The 19,147-nt window shown below is 50.0% G+C and overlaps 1 long non-coding RNA gene across 2 annotated transcripts in view; it reads left to right on the forward strand.

The window, feature by feature from the left end:
* The window catches only part of LOC113911898, a 323,720-nt gene that overhangs the window by 77,246 nt on the left and 227,327 nt on the right, over positions 1–19,147 (forward strand). Inside the window, exon 3 of one of the 2 annotated variants that reach the window (XR_003516622.2) lies at positions 5,552–5,715. This is a non-coding gene — a long non-coding RNA (uncharacterized LOC113911898). The remainder of the gene's footprint in view (positions 1–5,551; positions 5,716–19,147) is intronic. The other variant, XR_003516623.2, reaches the window with a different exon arrangement.

Consider the following 19,147-nt stretch of genomic DNA (forward strand, 5'->3'; position numbering starts at 1 on the left):
AGATGGGGGTTAGTGTTAGATCCTGGATCCTCCCTGTTTGCCTGGCCATCTGCAAGTAACTGTTTATTGGGCAGTTCCTGAGGTGTGACAGCCACCACGTAAGATCCCTCTGGCTGCTGAGTTGAGAGCTACTGTAGGGGTAAGGCCTGGAAGCAGAGAGAACATTTCAGAGTCCATTGCAGTGACCCAGGTGAGAGAAGGTGGTGGTCTCCGAATTGTGGTGGAGTGAGGGGGAGTGACTGGATTCTGATTACATTCTGTAGGTAGAGCCAGTGGGATTTCTTGAGAAGCTGGATCTGGGGTGTGGGAAAAAGCAGGTAGTCAAGGGTGACTTCAAGGTCTTAGGCCTCAGCAACTGGAAGGATTGCATTGTCATGAATTGAGATGGGGGATTTATCGGAGGGAGTAAATTTGGGGTTGAGGAGGGGAGGATTGGGAATTTAGTTTTAAATATGTCAAGTTGAAATAATTTTATATATATCCAAGTGGCAATATTGAGTAGACATTTGGCTATAAGTCTGGTTTTAGGGGAGACACCAGGTCACTCATCAGTCGGTAGAGACAGAGAAGGCAAGAGGAGAGGAGAGGCCCGAGGACTGAGCCCTGGGACACCCCAACCTTAAGAGGTTGGGGAGATAAGATTTTGCTCACGTCTATGCTTATTTTGTGTTTTCTGTCTCCCAATAGAATGTGAGCTCAGTGAGGACAGTGACCTTTTCCATCAGTGGCTCACACTCAACAAAAATCTGTAGGATGAATGAATGCAGAGCTTTATACCACCTGTGCCATCTCTGACGCTGAAGTGGGCTCTTGGCAAGCTTGTCTGCTTGGGTGCCACTGATCCAAGCCAAGTCAGCCTTGAGGTCACAGGGTGTGGGTAGTGAGGGACAACTCTGACATATCCCTGCACCCAGCCTCCCCATTTTACCTTGAAGCTGCTTCTCATGGGCTGGAAGATGAGGGAGGGGCTGCTGAGAGGACCCAGGAGCCCTGCAGGATGACCACAGATGCTTTGGGAAGCAGCTGCTCACATGTGTCCCCTGGCGTGTCTCTGGGGGAGGGGGACTCTGAGGCTGCTCAGAGCTGGCTCCTGCAGGATCTCACCTTCCTGCCATGAGTCTCTGTGTGTGTATGTTGAAGATACAGGAAGTGCTGTAATCCTGTTATCCCTGTCCCTTCCCACCCAGGAGTCTAAAATCCAATTCCCGGAGAACATCAGCAAACATAATGGATGCAGACATGGGAGGAAATGCCAGAAGGCCTTGGGTGGCTCTGCCGGCTCCGGCTCCCGGTGGAGCGCAGCTCAGATGAGTGCGGTTTTGACGGATGAACCTGAGAAAGGCTCAACTCTGTCCCAGACCTTCCCATCCTCATATTCTGCTTTCCTTCCTGGGGGCTAATTGCTGTGTCTTCCACCAGACGCAGGCACACCCCCACCCCACTTTTGCACATGCGCCTTTAATCCTGTACCCCGCTGCTCCCCTTCTCTACATATCATATTCCCTTCCTAGACCAGCACCAGCTCCTTAAGCAGGATTTCTTGAGATCAGTGCTTTCCTTTCTTAGCCTTCTTGGCTCCTCCCTGTTCTCAGCAAAGGCTTCCTGTTTTGGTGTGATCTCCACCTGCAGTCTTCAGGTATGGCTCTGGGCCTGGCTCTGAGGCTACTGACCAGCTGACCCTGTGTCCAGCCTGTAGCTGCCTGTCTCCTTCGTGTCTGGAGCTGCTTCCTGCGGTCGCAGACTGTGTCTGTTCTTCACTCTTTTCTAAGAAGTTATCGACAACATGCTTTCAGACTGGTCATTGAAAATGCAGCAGGGGCCTGCAGGCTTAAGGATTTATAGCACACAGGCTCTTTAAGAGTAATAAAGTAATTAAGGGCGAGGGCTGATGGGGAAGATACAGAAAAATCACCCACAATGCTATGACCTAGAGATAACCACTGCAAACGCTTAGGTGTGTTTCCTTCCAGTTTTTTCCCATGCATATTTATAAGGCATTGCTGGGATCATACTGTTGATTTCACTTTTCACCCAGTCCGCTTCTGGGTGGGCATTACAGGTATATGAGAAAGAGGTGTCATTCTTTCCTTTCTTGTGCTTCCTTTCTTGTGCGGAGAAGCCTCAGCTCCTGGAGCATTGTTCTAGCTACCCAAAGCCAGCCCCATCGAAGACCAGATCCTGCTTGCTCTATGGGCAGTGTATTTCCTTTGGGTTTCATCAGCTTCAAGCTCTTACCCAAGCTGAGCTCTCCCTGCACTCACTTGCTCCTGGAGAGGGCAGTAGTAACTCTGTTCCCTGTTTTTTTTTTTTTTTTGTCCTGAGCATAGCAACAGTGCACCAGGACTCCCTGCCCCCACTTGGGTTTGAGCAGCAAGGACCTCCTGGATCCCCTGTCCCTGGGAGCGGAGGCTGCTGCCCACCCCTTGTGTCTCAGGGATGCCCCACCCTTTTTTTGATCTGTTTTTCCGTTTGGAATTCAGAGCACTTTCTGCTTTTCTCCTTTGCAAAAAGGGCCAGAGGCTGTTTACTCTCCCATTACCAGTGAAAGCTAGCCTACGCAAGCAGCCACTTCCCATTGATTCCGGGAAAGCAGCCCCAGAGGAGCAGTGTCACGTGAGGGCACAGGTAGGCAGAGGCTTTTCTTTACAAAGTCAGAGTCTCCTCTCCAGCAGTGACTGATGCCCTGAGAAGGGCCAGAAGGAAGACTGCTCCTGCCCTCTGTGCCCTACCGCTAGGCCCCACAAGGTTTCCCAGCATGGAGCGTAATCTTACCCCTAAGTGAACTGATTGTGTCATATCTGTTTCAGGTTTCTCTCCTTGGGCTGGTTGACACCCTTTGAAATGTCTCTGTCCCTTTTGTTTCTCCAGGCCTTGCCCACCCATGCATGTCCATTCAACTTACCCCGCCACTGAGAAGCCCCCGCCTAACTCTTCCTAACTCTTTGCTCCGGTCCCTTCAACACACTTGGTCCCTTAGCACCACCCTTGGCACCAGACCTTGGCGCCTGCTTAGGGCCCTGCGCTGGGCCTGTGCTTTGGAAGGTTTTTCTCTGGCTCTCCTCCCACCACGCCCCTCCCACAGGGAATCCATAGTCCTGGTCTAATGGGCCACCCTTTTTCTCAACTCAGCTGGTGGACAGCTGGCTCTCAGAGGGCAGGACCTATTTTATTCTGGTGTTCCTTGTAGAATTTGAAAGATGACTGGGTGCATAGTGGGGCTTCAAAAAATACGGGTTGAGTAAATAAGAGAGTGATGCCACAGGAGTGACTCTTTCCAGGCAAAGGGTAGGTGGCACAGACTGGCCCAGGAGGTGTGTGTGAGGGATGGGAAAGGCTACCGTGGGAAGGACCCTTTAGGGATATTAAACAGGCCAGGGAGGAGCAGGCCTTAACAACAGTGAAAATGCTTTGGGCAAATACCATCATGAAATGCTGTAACCCAGAACTACCTAAACTCAAGGGCACCTCGGTGTCTCTGTGGAGCAGGAAGCCTGGAGAATGAGTGTCCTGGGCGGTGGCTCTGGGATAGGGTGGTTTGTCCCAGGGGCTGGAGACCTCACCTTTCGGTGGGGGTTGCAGGGCCAGGCTCCCCAGATTCCTCGAGATGCTGGAGGTTCCATCTCTTTAGCTGGATATCAAGGATTGGAGTCCAGCCTGTTTGCAGGGAATGGGGATCGAGTGAAAGGGGAATCCTTTCTGAGCCTACCTGGCTGACTGGCTTTGGCCCCAGAGATGCTGTCGGGCTGTATGTCCCAAGGAGCAGAGGATGGAACTGCTAGAATTTAAAATGGCTGAGCCTGCAGCTGGGTCCCTGGGCTTTTTGGTGGTTACTGCTCCTTTTCCCATTCGCTTAATCTAATGCACAAGACTAAATTCAACTTAATTAGGAGGATTATATGTCTTACAAATTTAATATTTAATATTCAAGCAGAGGCTTTCCCCTCTCTGCATATTTATTAAAGATGTCCTGGGAGGAATGTTAATGAGTCATGATGTCATAAATATTTAGACCCAAGGAGCAGGAAACAGGAACGATGAGGGAGGAGGGGAGAGAGGAAAACAGATCATTTTAGGAACCAAAAGGGAATGAGACTTTGCTCTTGGATTGGGGCTTGTTGTGGAGGCAGCTTGGGCAGAAATACAATTTCAAGATTCAGAGCTGTGAGCTGTGTTCTTGTCCAAAGCCGAGTAGTGCTGGGGGTGCCATGTGTGCTGGCTAAGTCAGCCTTGTTTTGCATCCGAATGTGTGCTGTGCCTTCAGGAGGCCAAAGCACACATTCTAATGAATAATGGAAGAAAACGCTCTAGCCAGATGTTGTACCCGTTCTGTCTTCTCTGGTTATTTGGAAGTGGCTTGGTGTAGATTTAGCATTAGCATGACTGACCTTAGTGCTGAACTTTGATCCAGATGCTTAATAATTTATAATCAAAATAACATGGGGAGGGGAGCGATGGGGCAGAGAGGAAGGGGAGGAGCCTAGAAGCTCATCTTCTGACCTTGGGAGGAACTTTTCCATGGTTACACTCCCCAGTGCCCTTATTTCTCCAGACCCACATGAGACGCAAATTATGTTCTTTCCTGATGGATGTGGTTTGCTGAACATTCTGAATTGAGAGGGATACAGAGAAACCAGGATGAGACTCCTGTCCCATCCCCTCATGCCATCTCACACAGAGCCTGGCTTTCCAGCCCCTTTAGGGAATAAAAGGCAGCCTGGTCTCGTCCAGTGTGCACCTCTTCCCACCACCCATCCAAGTCAGCGTTCCTGCTGCCCTCCTCCCAGAGCACGCTGCTGCAGTGGTGCTGGGTCTGGCTGCTTTTCCAGGAACAGCATAAGCCAGTAAGAAACAAGACGTTTCTCAAATCTGCCCACCTTCCTCTGGTCCTCTCTGGCACCAGCCCAGTCCAGGCCACCAGCTTCTCTCCCCTGGTCTAGGCTAATGGCACACAGGACCAGAAAAATATGGGAGCAGCCTCTGGATGGGTCTCCCTGACTCCAGGAGTGGCCCTACAACCCCTTCCCCACCTACAGCCGTGCACTCTTTTGTAGTAACTGGAGAAAGGGTTTTATCGGCCTCTGCTAGACACTCTCTAGAAGCTGCCTGTTGTCCTCAGGATAAAGTCCTGCCCTGGGATGAGGCCCTTCATGATCAGGCTGTGGCCAGCTCTCCAGTCCTGGTTACCCCTTTATCCCTCACCCTTCACTCCTGCCGTGCTCTGTGCGATCCAGCCACTCTGAAGTTCCTGTAATTCCCCAAACGTACTTTTCTCTGCCCTCTGGGCCTTTGCGAGTGCTGTGCCCTTCGTCTAGATTTCTTATCCCCTTTGCCTAGCGAATTGCTGTTCAGCCTTCAGGGCCCCTCTTAGTTACCACTTAATCTGGAGAGCCTTCCCTGATGCCCCCTCTCCCCCCAGCTAAACTGGGTGCCCTGCACTCTCTCCCATGCTTGATCCTTCCCCTCCTTCAGGGTCTATCATGTAGATTAGCCGTTCTCCGCTCGCTGAAGACAGGGGTGGTTGTCTTTATTCACTTCTATATCTCTAACACAGAGCCTCTCTGCAGGACACAGAGCTGAGGAATTCCATGTGTGACTGACTGAATGACAGGACATGGAACATGGGTGACCGTCGCTACGTCACTTCAGTTCCAAAGAGGCAATGTAAGAGTTTGCCCAATGATGCTTCTCCAGTTGCTTCGGCTTGCAGGATTGCAGGTAGGCCTCAAACCTGAAAATAATAGGTACTCCTACCATTCTTACAGAAGGTTCCAGAGGCCCCATTGCCAACTACTATCACACGCCCATCCCCACCCCCAGTTTATTTAAGCAACAGACAAGGGAGAAGTCAAGATAATTTTCAGAACTATGGAGTTAAAGTTCTGGCGGGAGAGTACTGTGGATTTTCCTTCCCCTCTCTGTGGAAAATGCATCCCTGAATTTGAGTGAGGTGAAGGAGGCCCTCAGGGAATCAGCTGTAGAGACTGGAGAAGCCTGCATGAGGGGGTGCTGGAGCTCATTCCTCCCCAGGAGGAGGAGGGGGGCTGGGTGTGCTGCGATGTGGTTGGACATCTCTTACCCCTCTCCCCACCCTCCAGGGCTCAAACAGCAAGAGCACACTCAGCAGCAGGTAAAAAGTATGCAAGGGCGGCGGGGGTGGGGGGGGGGGGTGGGGGGGGGTGGGGGGGGGTGGGGGGGGGTGGGGGGGGTGGGGGGGTGGTTGCTAATAGAAGCCATTTCCATTACAAAATGATCTGTGGCTGTGGGTGAAGAAGGGGTTGTAGGGCCACTCCTGGTATCAGGGGGACCTGTCAGGAGGCTGCTTCCACATTCTTCTGGCCCTGTCTGCCATTAGCCTGGTCCAGGAGAGAGAAGCTGGTGGCCTGGACTGGGCTGGTGCCAGACAGGACCAGAGAAAAGCAGGCAGATTTGGAAAATGTCTTATTTCTTACCTGCCTACATGGATTTCTTTATTGCAGGAATATTTTATTTAAGAAATTTCCAGCAGGGCCAGTGCCAGCTCCATAGGTGCTTTCACCTTAGTGTCCTGCCTGTCTGGGGGCCTCAGTGGTGGCTGTCCCGAAGAGTTGAAAGCACAAACCCTAGTCTCTTAGCCCTAGGGGTCAAGGCCCATGTGCTGGTGAAATGAGTTACCATGGCAAGCCAGAGCAAGTTTGGGTTTGGCCTGGCAGATTGGAAGTAATTGGGGCAAAAATGCTGAGATGAGTGAAGGCATTTGGCTCAGATAAGAGACCCCTGTGACTCTGAGCCACCTTAACCCAGAGCAGAGGAAAAGGGAGTTGTGTATGCCTAACAACATGTACCTGTCAGGCTGAGGAGTGAGGCCGGGCAGCCCTGGGAGAAGGCACGTCTCGGTTCTGACCTGCTAGGAGGGGTAGCTATGGGAACCAGAAGTGCATGAGGCCATAAGGAATGGGCCTGGGCCCTGCCCTACCTGTGGGATGTACAAAGTGGCTTGTGTGCTGAGATCTGAAGGGCAAGGAGGATGCTGAAGGTGCTGGGTGGGAGGGTGCAGCAAGCAGATCAGAATCAGATGAGGCATTGTCACTGGAGACCAGGAGAGAGTTTGCTGGGAGGGGCTGTGGAGGTAATGGGAGTACCCTGATACTGCCCACTGGTAGCGTCATGGCCACACGCTGGGCACTATTGTCCAGGAAAGCCTCCCCTCCCTGCCCCCTCCCTCCACATCCCCCACACCTCCGTGTGCTCCGATCCATCACTTTGCTCTGCTCCAGCAGTGCTAGGGCTAGTGAATTCCAGCGCGTTGCTGGAGTTCTCCTCGAGGTTATACTTCCCCTTGTCTCCCCGTTGGTCCTCACGCTCTTTGTAGGGCTTTGGTGACATCCTGGGGAGAAGGCTTCCAAGCAATGTTTTAAAGCCTGGGAAAAAGAAGCAGGTAGTAGCTAGAATCCCAAAAAGGTTTCCAACTCTCTTCCCCGCTCCTTGCTTATAGGAACCTGCCCCCTCCCTCGTTTTCCTTCTTTTGACATTTGAAGAGTAGAGGAGGAGAGGAACTAGCTGAGTATCTAATGCTACTTACGCATAACTATCACTTGCCATTGCCAGGCGCAGTGACAGGCACTTGGAGTTACTTTCTCTTTTCAACAGAACAGCTCATCACAGCCACCTGATGAGATAGGTACTCTGCTATCCCTGTTGGACAAATGGAGAAAATAGTGCCTGGGAAGTTAAGTGATCTCATCCAAGGACTTCTCCCTAATCTTGAGTGATCAGCAGCACTGGGCACCACTGACCATGCTCTCCTGTTTGAAACCCTTAATGTGGCTTCTGGACACCTCCCTCCTTGTTGGCTGCTCCTTTTCCGACTCTGTTTGGTTTCTCCTTATCTTTTGGACCTCCAGCCATTGATGGCTCAGTTCTTGGTCTCTTCTCTCTCTGTGCTAGCTCCCTTAGTGACCTCGTTTAGTCTCATGAAAGTGCCAGCTTTATGCTGACCACTCCATACTGCACCAGGTGTGTATTTTTATCCAGCTGACTCTTTGACACCTCTGCTAGATATCTACTAGGCATCCCAGAGTTACCATGACAAATTCGAACTCTGCATCTTCCATTCCAAACCTGCTCCTCCTCCAATTTTCTCATCGTAATAAGTGGCAAGTTCATCTTTCCATGGCTCAGGCTAAAAATCATTGAGTCTTCTTTGACTCCTTTTTTCATTCTCCACATCCAGTCACCAGGTCTGCTTTCAAAGTATATCCAGATTCCGACCCCTTCCTACCCTTTCCTCCACCCACCCTGGTCCAGGTCTTGCTCATTTCTTGACAATTGCATGGTCCTTTGGCTTCCCTGTCTACCCTCACATCTGTTTGTCACACAGTAGCCTGACTTTGCTCTTGCTGTTCTCTTTGCCTGGAATGTCCTTCCCCAAAATAAGTATATGGTTGTGCATGGGGGAACCTGCTTGGGAGCAAGAGGGTGTTGAAACATAGCCTGCATTCTGCTCACCAAGTATGGGACTTTATTCACTCTTGAGGGGGGCACTGTTTTCTGATTTGCACAGGGGCTTGCTGAGGGCCACTGGCTGTTGTGTGGTCCCCTAAACTCTATGGGCCTCAGAGATACCTGGGGGTACCCTGGAGAGTGAGTGCAGGCTGTGGTGGGTCTGGGAAGGTGGCTTTTGACAGTGAGAGAGGGGTGGGGATCCTGCCCAGATCTGCTCTAAAGTTGTAGATTGCCTGTGGAAGTTTTCCTGGGATCCCCTAGAAGTCTTATCGACAACAAGAGGGTGCTGAGTGAAGAGAGGTCTCTCACATGCTTTCTGGAGCAGGTTAACAGAGTTCACAGAGCTACTTAGTAATTTCCACATCCCTGAGAATCTGAGAGGTCCCTTGGCAGGACCTGCATGGGGCTTGGCATGAAATGGGTCTTTGATTTCTGTCTTTCCCGAGTCCTACCTTTGTCCTAGCTTCTGGGTCCCAGAAGGCTCATCATGTGTCAAGCACAGAGGTGGGAGCATGGACTCTTGAGCCAGACTGCTGGGTTCAAATCCCAGTTTCTCCTTCTATGAGCAATGTGATCTTGGGACAAGTTACCTAACTTCTCTGTGCTTATTTCCAGGCTATCAAATGGGAATAAGAATAGTACACACTAAATGAGTAGTTATGTATTTCACATAAAAAAAATTGGGCCTGGAATACCTAGTAGTCTAATTTACTCCCTGGGGAAGCATAAAAGAATGTGCAGTTTGCTAGTGTGGTTGGCTGCAGGAGAGGGTGGGAAAAACTCAGCAGGGACCCCTCTACATGGAGAGCCCATCCCTGTAGCCTTGCGTTGCCTGGGTCTGGGGCTCTGGGGTGTTAGAGGAGCCCAGTGTGGGAGGAGTCCTTCAGGGATCCGGCTTCAGCTTACACATGATGCGGAGTCAGTGGTGAGGACTCTGGGGTTGTCTGGGGCGTTGGTGGTTCCAGGAAGGAAGCAGCTCTCAGAGTGGTCTTTGGCTGATTGTGCATTTGAATTACAAACAGAGATAAAGCTAGAGGCAGATGGGAGCAGCAGAGGGAACCCTGCAGGCAGTGGGGAGCTAGGGCAGAGGGAAAGTTGAGGCTAATCATACACTTGTTCTACCTGCCTGGCTGGTGCCTGACTCAGAGCCGAGAGCCTTCTTAAGAGAGGACAGGCTTGGTTTTGAGACGGCACTCCTATCTCACATACTCACTGATAGCCCTTTATAAGAATTTAAGCTTCCCTGGGGGCAATGACTAACACGAACTGTGCCAAAGCTGTTGGTTTATGTCTGGAAGGAGATGGTATAGGTGGACATGAAGATGGGACCCTCTGAGTGTGATGGGGTCTCAGGTGCCCATCATTTTCTTAGGAAGGCGGCAAGGGTCAGTAGCCTCCCAGTTCTGGCTCCCTGCTGCCTTATGAGAAAGGTACTGGAGGCAGGTCCCTGAAGGGAGGGAAGGGCCTCTGCCTCAGTCTTACAAAGGTTGGGGGGTGAGTTGTGGCCTCTATACTGCACAGACCAGTAAAAAATAAAAATCAACCAACCAGCCTACCAACTGGGACTAATACGAAGGAGCTGAATTCTTTTTTTTTTAAGTAAACTCTACACCCAACATGGGGCTTGAACTCACATGCTCTACCCACTGAGCCAGCCAGGTGTCCCTGTCAAGTGAGAATTTAAAAAAAGAAAAGGATGGGTATTAAGGAGGGCACTTGTTGTGTTGAGCACTGGGTGTTTTATATAAGATGAATCACTAAATTCTGCTCCTGAAACCAATATTATACTACATGTTAACTAACAGAATTTAAATACAAATTTGGAAGGCAAAAAAAAGGAAAAGAAACATGGCCTTAAAACAACAACCATAATAAAAGCACTATTACTATTATTACCTATTCACAAAAGAAAGAATATTTTAGGGACACTTGGGCGGCTCAGTCGATTAAGTGTCCAACTCTTGATTTTGGCTCAGGTCATGATCTCAGGATCATGAGATGGAACCCTGTGTGGGTCTCCGAGTTCAGTGGAGGGGTCTGCTGGAGATTCTCTCCCTCTCCCTCTGCCCCCCCCTCCTTTTCTCTCTACCCCTCCCTCTCCCCCCCCCCCCCCCCCCGCTAGTGTGTGTGCTTTCTCTTTCTAAAGTAAGTAAATAAATCTCTCTAAAAAAAAGAAAGGATATTTTATTTTTTTTATTATTTATTTGTTTATTTTTAAAGAGAGAGAGCGTGCAAGAGCAGGGTGGGGAGGCGCAGAGAGAGAATCCCAAGCAGGCCTCACACTCAGTGTGGAGCCCATGCAGGGCTTGATCCCATGACCCTGAGATCATGACCTGAGCTGAAAACAAGAGTCAGATCCTTACGTGACTGAGCCACCCAGGTGCCCCAAGAAAGGATATTTTAATGTGAAAAGGGGACTGTTCTCAGGAAGGGAATAGTCTCAGAATAGAAGGTCATTCTGAAAGGACAGTTGGCAACCTCATACACACACACACACACACACACACACACACTTATGAACACATGCATGCGCTTGTGCATCCTGCATTCTTATTTTTATTTTTATTATTTTAAAAGATTTTATTTATTTATTTGACACAGAGAGACATAGCAAGAGAGGGAATACAAGCAGGGGGAGTGGGGGAGGGAGAAGCAGGCTTCGCTTCCTGTGGAGCAGGGAGCCCGATGCGGGGCTCACTCCCAGGACCCCAGGATCATGACCTGAGCCGAAGGCAGACGCCCAACAACTGAGCCACCCAGGAGCCCCCTGCGTTATTCTTATTATAATTGTTTCATTCTGATAAAGTCTGATGAAAGTGTTCCCCTGGATAGGTCTGGTCTATACATTGGCCTTGAAGACAAAGGACTATGGGGCTCCAGGAGCTGTGGGTCTGGAGAAGGATAGGGGAAGGCTGAGTAGGAGGGCATCCTTTGGGCTGAGAGATGGCCTGCCCTAGGGTCAGGGGCTGGTAGAGCTGGGGAATCTTCTTGAAGCAGGCCAGGTTGATTCTTCTAATACAACACATCTTAGAAAAGGAGAACTGGGGGAGGGAGAGAGTAATAATGGACTGCTCCCTGGTGGGATCTCCTCCCATTCCCCCTCCTTCTCCACACACCCTTCCCCTGTTTGCTGTTCCAGTGGGCATCATCATCTCCCTAAGGTGGATGAGTTTCCATTTTTGGAAGGAAGCTCTGCTCCAGCCAAAGTCTTGGCCACAACTTTCTAAAGTCCAAGTGGAGTCCAGCTGGAAGCCTACCCTAGGGCTTCTGGGATCCGTCTGTGTGAACCCCGTCTGAGTTTGACTTTGGCTGGTGGATCTCTCCCGTGGGCCCCAGGTGACAGGCTGTTAACAGCTTCCTGAGGAAGACACATTTTTTTAGCTACATCACCTTCAGAGATTTTTTTCATTGGTTCAGCTTTTCTATTTGTTGTTCTAAGCTGCTGACTTACATTGTCTGTATCTGCTCTTACCGTAAGTTCTGACCATCCCTCCAGTGGGAAAATGCCTGGCAAAACATCAATTTCCTCTGAACGGAGATTCTGAATTGTCCATGAAATGAAAGCTTGTTCCCCGAAAGAACTTTAATAGAGCTGCAGCACAAAGGTTGCCGCTGAGCCACTTGGGCCTTTGGTGGCTGCAAGGACAAAGCGCCTCAGTACTGGCATGTCCTGCGTTAATGTGTGCCAGCACACATACGGCTGTGCTTGGGGATTTACGTATGCCCGCATGTGCACACATGGACCACGAACAGGGGCCTTCGGGGGCAGGGCTGGGGGAGCAAGGAAAGGGAGGTTGAAGGAGAGAGTCATTTTTCTCTTCATCTGCCACTGACATGAACTCTGGATTAGAGCAGAAGGTTGAATCCTGTCCCTGCTCTGTCTCTAAGGTGCTGTGGGACCTTGGAGAAGTTACTTCACTTCTCTGAGCTTCATCTGCAAAATGGATACAAAGACCTCTAGAGACTGTGTGTCAGTCAGCATTTGAGGCAGGAAACAGAAACCATTGTAGGTATTTCAAGCAGAAAGGAATTAAAAAATTATTTATTTATTTATTTATTTGAGAATGAGAGCACAAGAGAGGGTAGGTTAGAAGCAGACTCCCTGCTGAGCCGGGATCATGACCTGAGCCGAAGGCAGACACTTAACCAACTGAGCCACCCAGGCGCCCAGAAAGGAACTTTTTTTTTTTTAAAAGATTTTATTTATTTAAGACAGACAGAGAGAGGGAGAGAAAGAATGAGCAGGGGGGAGGGGCAGAAGCAGGCTCAATGCTGGGCTCAATCCCAGGACCCTGGGATCCTGACCTGAGCTGAGGTAGACACTTCCCCGACAGCCACCCAGGCGCCCCTCAAGCAGAAAGGAATTTTATATAGAGAATTAGAATTTTACAAAATCACTGTAAGAGCCTGAAGAATGGAGTCAAGGCCAGGGTCAGGAAGCTTCTGCCATGGTGACTGCGTCCGCTGTCACTGTCACAGCTGCCCCACACCCTTGAAGATGATGTGACTGTGGATCCTGGGGTCCAGCCACCGCCAGCAGTTGCATCTGCTTGGCCCTGCTTGTTTGAGCTCTGCAGAGACATGGTCCCTGTGGGCAAATCTCCAAATCTGGCAGAAATGCATCAAAGCAGCAGAACCTGAGCTGAGCTACAAGACTGGGAGGTGGAGTTTTTAGCTTTGCAAGCCCTGGAGATAGACGGGAGAAATGGAAATTGAGACTCAGTTGGAGCATCTGGCATAGTCTTTTTGTTCCAGAGTTCCATGATTCGGTTGGGGATGTTAGCCCTGGGGAGTTTCAGCAGAACCACCAGATTTCCAAAGTTGTTGGTCTTGCTACACTTCACCCAGGCTCTTGTGTGCCCCATAGCTCCAAAGGCTGAGGTGCCCTGCCTGCCGTGACCCTTGAGTTCTGTTGTGGCCTCCACTCTCTGTGATGAAGGAATCTGCCAATTGTTTTCTCTTCCCTGAGTCCCTCCTGCCCCAGCTCCTGTCCTCAGGTGAGGCTGAGAAATAGGGTCTGGAGGACGGAGGAGTTCAGGAGGAACTTTAGGAGGAAATCAAGAGTTCTCCTCTGGAGTCACACGGCTGAGGCCTGAGGCCCATTATCTAAGCACAGACAGTCCCCTCCTCTGCTGGGAGGGATCTGAGCAGAGTCTGAGTTCAGTGGGGTTCTGACATGGCACAGGGACGGAGGAACAGGCTCCATTTCCTTACTCTTCCCTGTTTTCCTGACATGGCAACTTGGGACCATGACCAGAATGGAGGATGGGAGGCTGGCTGCTGGTGGTGGAGTACCAGAAACGGGACAGAAGGAAGGGACAGAATCTTATACATTGTTCACTGAGAAACATCCGCCATGCCTGTATTGCTCCTCTGAATTGGTACTAAGTGCACCCCCTACCCCCATTCCTGTTAGTAGAGCAGCAGGGAGGGAAGGTGCCATGGAGTGAGAAGATACCTCTCTTTCAGAAGCTGGGCTCCAGATCCAAGAGGCGGTGGTGGTGACAGTGAGTGGGGAAAATAGGAGAGGGTAGTAGGGTAGATCTGGTGGAGACCTGGGGATACCCAGAGAGCTCCAGTCTCTTTTTCCTGGTGCATCCTTAGGACTTTGCCCCATGGAAATGGTCTGAGAAAGGCCTGGGAAACAGCTTTTTGAGGCAGCATCATTCAGAGGTAGGTGGGCAAATAAAATTTTGAGCACTTGGGTGGCACCATATCTTCCCTGGTCCCCTTGGAGCAGTGATGGGACTTACGGAGAGCACAGCTGGTCATCAAGATGGAATGTTCCACTTGAGAAGGCATAGTCTCAGGTGGAACATTCAGGAGACCAACCCCCTTTTCTGATGTGGAAATTTATGGGCTAAAAAGAAGAACCCATGGGTCTTTCTGGGTGTGGGCCCCTCCTGCAGCAAGAGTGGCGTGTATATCGGTGTATATCAGTTCTCCAGGCCAGCTGGGCAGGAGGTCTGGCCTTGTCTTGGCCCCATCACTTTACCTGCAGGGACCAGAGCTGTCAGGGGACATAATGACCACACCTGCTGAGGGCCCTCTTGGCTCTGATGGTCTGTGATTCCAGGTCTCCCACTCACCTGTTCCCTTGCCTTTCCTGCAGGCTGTGTGTTCCTGCTCCCACTGGCCTCAGAGCGAAGCTCAGTCGCCCCCACACTCTTTTCTCAGACAGGTGGAGGGGCGGTCCTGCGTGTCAAAAAGACCCCCTTTGGCTGTTGGGAAAGAGCCCGGATGTGCCCTGAATACAACCCCCGATGTTGTTATTCAGCAGGAAGAAAGGCCAGAAAGAAAAGCAAAGGGAGAAGATATTGTTTGGGTACAATCTGTGTTTGCAATTTTCCACATCGGTTCTTTTTATGAACGCTCCAAAAACAAGACAACAGTGGCGGCTGATTCAATATGCGCCATGCAGGAAAACAATAAGGAAAAAAATAAGGGTTTTTAATAAGCACTTGGAAAGGCTGTAATTAAATCTCGGGCTCTGTTTGGAAAACAAGAATCTCATTTAGTGCTTTTGCCCCAGCGCTCCCTAACATCTGCACCCGTGTTTTCTGCTGGGCAATTACTGCGTCCTCTGCGGCTTGATTAACAAATACAGGTGCAGGGACTGCTCAGGAGGGGGATCCCAGGATGGAGGGAGGGGCAGGCGCGGGAGAAGACTTGGCACTCACCCCAACAGGTGTCAGGGACCTGAGGGAGGAAGATGCCTGCTCTGCCCAGAGTTGGAGGGCGGGGAAGGAGGAGTAAGGGAAAGGAGAATCCCCCCTGCCTCTCCTGCCTGCTTTGCTTAGAGCCTGATTTCTCCAAGGAGCCCAGGGATTATGGGAACATCGGGGCCCCCTCTGGCCTAGGACTCAAGGGCTTTAAAAGCGGTGACCAGAGGGAGAAGGGGCATTTCAGTAAAAGAATGGGAACCCCAAATCAGTGGGGGTGTGTGCCCACAAGCATATTTCTTTTTAGGAAATTTGCTAAGTATATAGGAAGAATGGTTGTTCCCTGTACCTTCTGCAGTTCAAAACCTCTTCCTCCTTGACCGTGGACCTCCTCCTGTCCTGTGGAAATGACCCCTTCCCCCATTATAGAACTGTTTGTTGCTCCACAGTCGCTAGGGGCCAGGCACCTGCTAGGCACTGCCCTGCACTCTCACCTGAGTGGCTCAGCCTTGCTGGGGCGTCAGTGCTGCTGTTAGCATCTTTGTTTTCTGGAAGGGGAAGTTAAGGTACAGAGGTTAGATAATGCATGCACAAGTACCTAGCTGGTAAGAATGGAGCTAGTTCTTGAACCCAGGCTGTGTGGTTCCAGGGGTCACTATTAACCCCTGCCTGCCTCAGTCCCCCTGCTTGTTTATCAGGCACTCTCACAGTTCTCCTTGCTGTACCTTGCTGTAGGTGCTTGCTTCTCAGATGTTTTTGCAGTGTCTGCTGGGAAAGGGCAGAGGGCATCTTGGTCAGGTTTGAGTTATGGGAGTGGCTGGGATACCTCTTCTGGAGCCCCAGGCTTCAGGGATGTGATGTTGGGGAAAGTTATGGAGGAATAGCCAGGTCCAAAGTGATGTTGGGGCTTGCACCAATAGGTGATGGTTTGGAGGGAAGTGGGGTCTACAATCTTGGGCAAAGCTACCAATACTTAAAGCCTTTTCTAGAAGGCTTTTTCAAATCTAATGCATTATCCAAGTGTTATGTACTATGAGATATGTAATATTGGTGTTCTGTCCAGAAGCACTGCTCGGATTGGCAAGACCTAAAGGGCTGAGAGAATCTGTTTACTTTTGGTGTCTTGTGTTTATTTGCTGGCTCTCTCTGTTTTCAGTTCTCTGAAGCAGAGCCCAAGTCCTTTGGAAAAATTTGGCTTTTCCTTTCCATCACCATGTGACCTTCAGGAAAGGATTCCCTCTCCGCGAGTCTCAAGGACAGATGGATTTCCTTGTTAGAGACTGGGTCCAGCTCCATGGTGCTACCTTACGGCTTTGCGGTCCCCCACTCTTGTCATGGCGACATCTCAGCTCTAGCCAGAAGCTGGCTCCTTCCCAGCTCCTCCCACCAGTGCTGAGGGTGCTACTTTCTGTGCCAGCTGGACGTTGCCCTGTCGGAGTGTGTATTCACGGCAACTCCTATTTCCAGTGCCAGGCTCCTGGAGAAGGGCTGAGGTTCTGCAGCAGCCAGCCCCCTCCCCATCAGCTGGCATTGTGTCTCTCATTCCTGGAAGTGAAGAGAAGGGAAAACTTCTGATGCTCTGCTCACTGCTGCCTTTTCTGCTGTTGCGGCTGCTGTTACTTGTTGCTGCTATGGCTGTTGGGGCTACAACTAGGGAAGGTTGCCGGTATCACCTTGATGGAGAAGGGCAGAGTAGAGGGAGAGGGGAGGGGGGAAGGAGGGAAGGGGAGGGAGGGAGAGAGAGAGAGAGAGACGGGGAGAGAGAGAGAGAGAGGTAAGTGAGCATTACCAGACAGGGAAGTCAGTCCATATCCTTGGGACCAACTGACTTAGTAATGTCTCCTGTCATCAGGAAGCCAGTACAAATGCTGAAAATCCAAATAAAGATGCCAACAGGCCATTCCTTCAATGCCATGACATTCTGCTTGACAGTTTTGAAGATATGAAATAGTTAACTATTACCCATTAATACTAGCTCTAAACTTTAGAAAGCACCTGAGTATGTCTTTGGTAACACAACCTTGCATACATACCATACTCTCTCCAGAGAGTTCTAATAGTAGTGAAGACGTGATTTCATTTATACTCACTGCCAAGTCCTCTCATTTTTCAGATTCGGATGGAGAGGCCAAGGAGATCACAGCGTGTTAATGGCCAAATTAGGTTTCAGTCCAAACCATTGCTCTTTCATTGAAGTTCCTTAACTCAATAGGATCTTGAATTTAAGCCTCTTTTGAGAGACCCTGTGTCACCAGGACTGCTTAGTGTCCTCGATAAATGGTTCTTATTCATGGTGGTTGCTAAATTGCTGACTGTGCTGGTTGATGTCTGTGAGAGTAGTTGAAGCAACTGTGGTGGTCCAGTCTTCCATGGTGCAGGTGGGAAATTGGTCTAAGCTATGTCTTCTACACTCTTTGTCAAGCCTGACTGCCAAGTTCTGCAGCTTAGTTCTTGTATATTGTCTTCATATTTGTGTTTTTTTTTAAAGATTTTTTTATTATGTTATTTTTTTTAAATTTTATTTATTTATTTGAGAGAGAGAGAATGAGAGATAGAGAGCACGAGAGGGAAGAGGGTCAGAGGGAGAAGCAGACTCCCTGCTGAGCAGGGAGCCCGATGTGGGACTCGATCCTGGGACTCCAGGATCATGACCTGAGCCGAAGGCAGTCGCTTAACCAACTGAGCCACCCAGGTGCCCTTATTATGTTATGTTAATCACCATACATTACATCATTAGTTTTTGATGTAGTGTTCCATGATTCATTGTTTGTGCATAACACCCAGTGCTCCACGCAGAATGTGCCCTCTTTAATACCCATCACCAGGCTAACCCATCCTCCCACCCCCCTCCCCTCTAGAACCCTCAGTTTGTTTTTCAGAGTCCATAGTCTCTCATGGTTCGTCTTTTTTTTTTTTTTAAAGGTTTTTAAAATTTATTTATCAGAGAGAGCGAGAGAGAGAGAGAGAAAGCACAAGATGGGGGAGGGTCAGAGGGAGAAGCAGACTCCCCGCTGAGTGGAGAGCCCGATGCAGGATTCAGTCCTGGGACTCTTGGATCATGACCTGAGCCGAAGGCAGACACTTAAGTGACTGAGCCACCTAGGCGCACTTCATTGAGTATTTGCAAAGGATCCAACTATGACCTAAACACACATGATTGATGCACCCAAACAGACATGGCCCTGCTCTTGATGAATGGGTGCTCTGATGAAAGGAAGAGCCCATGACTTGGATGTCAGGCATATCTACAGTGATGAAGGTCAAGGTTGAAGAGAACGTTAGGCTTTGGTCTTTGACTACTCCCTTTCCATGCCTCTCCCTCAACAAGCATAGGAGCAGTGACTTTCTCTGACACCCGTGGTTCCTGAGGGTAGTTAGAGGTGATGAGCTGAAATCATAAGGGACTCCATTTCTAGTATTAGTGCTTTTTGGGTAGCAAAGTTTGAAAGCATGATCGAAGGACATCAAAATAGTGTGAGGGAATACAACATCCTTCCCTTATTCTCTGGGGGAAGCTGGACTTCCACACAATCTTTGTCGTGCTTCCTGGGGAAGTGGAGGCAGCTCTGCTAGCCATTTAGGTGTCCAGACTTTGGATATATCACATTCTCACTGTTGATATGGATCAACAGCCTTTCGGGTTCTAGGTAATGCAGATGGGTGCATGCCTCTTTTGGATGGATCTGGGCAGACCTCCCATTTAGTGGAGGAGGAGGAGACAGCAGAGATGAAGGATAGGACTGTACTGGCTGGGGCCTGGGATTCTCTCTACACGTAAGTGTCTGTGATTCCGTAAACAGCTGAGTAGAAAGGAAGACGGAGGTAAATAGGAGAGTGATGAATGTGGTGAGACATGGGAGTGGGTCAGCCCCAGTTTCCCAGGGGTCCTGGATTTTCTCTTTTCCCGCTTGCTGCACTGAGGATGAGCTCCAGGGTGGTGCAAAACCCAAGGCCTGATACCTTACCAGTTTCCAACTCTGGTAGCAGCTCTGCTGGACTAAGCA

This window comes from Zalophus californianus, chromosome 12 (assembly GCF_009762305.2).
Source record: "Zalophus californianus isolate mZalCal1 chromosome 12, mZalCal1.pri.v2, whole genome shotgun sequence".
NCBI lineage: Eukaryota > Metazoa > Chordata > Mammalia > Carnivora > Otariidae > Zalophus > Zalophus californianus.